This window comes from Triticum dicoccoides, chromosome 2A, assembly GCF_002162155.2.
Source record: "Triticum dicoccoides isolate Atlit2015 ecotype Zavitan chromosome 2A, WEW_v2.0, whole genome shotgun sequence".
Classification (NCBI taxonomy): domain Eukaryota; kingdom Viridiplantae; phylum Streptophyta; class Magnoliopsida; order Poales; family Poaceae; genus Triticum; species Triticum dicoccoides.
In genome coordinates this window covers 6240112-6241780 of record NC_041382.1, presented here as the reverse complement: position 1 = coordinate 6241780, position 1669 = coordinate 6240112, and positions in this window count along the sequence as shown.

Genomic DNA, 1669 nt, shown 5'->3' with positions numbered 1-1669 from the left:
TGGGCGACCGGCCGCACATCGAGCCTCCCCCGCCGGCGGCCGGCTTGGCCCTGGGGCTGCTGGTGGCGGCGGCCTCCTGGCCCTTCCCCTCCCGGTCGCTCTCCTAGGGAGACGACGCGGGGCCGGGACTGTCCATGCATGCGCATTTTGTTGCATATGGCTATCTTGACTGCCCGTCGTACTAATACAACTGAAATGTTAATCCATAATTAGCCAGAACCTTGCCGAATAGGCTACTCATACAAATGGCACTAAACGTACCAAACACGGTCACGAAGTAACTCAAAGCCCATCTTCTCCTAGATCGGTGATGGCCGGCGGCAACGGTCGTCTGGCGGCCTGCGCTCCTCCGTGGCTTCCGGCCATGGCGAGCCTCCGCCACATCGCCGCCGGTTCTCTCTTTACTGCTTCCCGGTACGTCGGCGATGAATACTTGTTTATGGAGATAGATCTTTTGTTGAGCAGACGGAGATAGATTTTTTTATGGGCATTTTTTCTTTTTGTGGGAATTATGAGTTTTAAAGAGAAGGGCAAAAGAACATGAGAAGACCCAACAGGCGAAGACAACCTGTCGCGCGTTCGCATACACACACGCTGGCAATTAGGCCCATAATATATTCTGTAGTGGCCCATATTTCGTGTTTGCTTACTCATGCTTTTGAGATAGGGCGCTTATAGGCGTCGGCGCGCCGGCCGAAAGTTTCGGCCGGTCCAGCCCGGTCCGTTCGATTTGAGCCACGCAGCCGCTGGATCCAAGCAAAAAAAAAAAAAAAAAACAAATCGCCCCCAGCTCTCTTCTTCCTCGGGGAGTTAGTTGGATCCGCATGTCCCTTTCGAGGGAGCGCGGCGCCGCGCCTCCTGTCCCCTCCGGTGGTCGCCGGTCCCCATCCTCGCGGGTCTTCCTCGTCGCCGCCAGACCTCTCCCTCGCCGCCCGTCCTCGTCGCCGGTCCCCGCCCTCGCCGCCCGTCCTTGTTGCCAGTCCCCGCCCTCGCCGGCTGTCCTCGTCGCCAGTTTCCATGCAACAACTCCACCTGCGTTGCAGCTCTTGACGGCGACGGTTGTGGCTCGGCCGCCGCCCCTCGCCATTGATGCTCGCTGCAGGAAATTATGTCGACGGCGGCTGTCAGTCAATCAACACCGTTTTGAATGGATGTAGCAAAATACTTCACCCGTAGTAGCAAAAATAAACTACGCTTGCAGCAAAAATCAAACACCATCGCCGTCTTTCGCGAGGTCGTGACTCCGCCTTACATGGATGTAGCAAAAAACTTCACCGGTAGAAGCAAAATTCTACTATGGTTGCAGCAAAAATCAAACACCGTCGCCATCTTTCGCGAGGTCGCAACTCCGCCTTACATGGATGTAGCAAAAACTTCAGCGGTAGTAGCAAAAAATCTACTACGGTTGCAACAAAAATCGTCATTGTCATCGTCGCGAGGTCGCAGCTCCACCTGATGGATGTAGCAAAAACCTTCGCCATTAGTAACAAAAACCAACTGCGGTTGCAGCTTCCCCTTATTAATTGTGCAGTTCCATTGAAGCTTTTCTGTCTATGGTTGAAGCTTTTTTCAACAGCTGTTGAAGCTGTTCTAGGTGACGGTTGCAACACTAGTATACGCGGGCTGCATCCAGCCATGGCAGCCGGCGAGGGAGCGCCTGGCCGCCGGC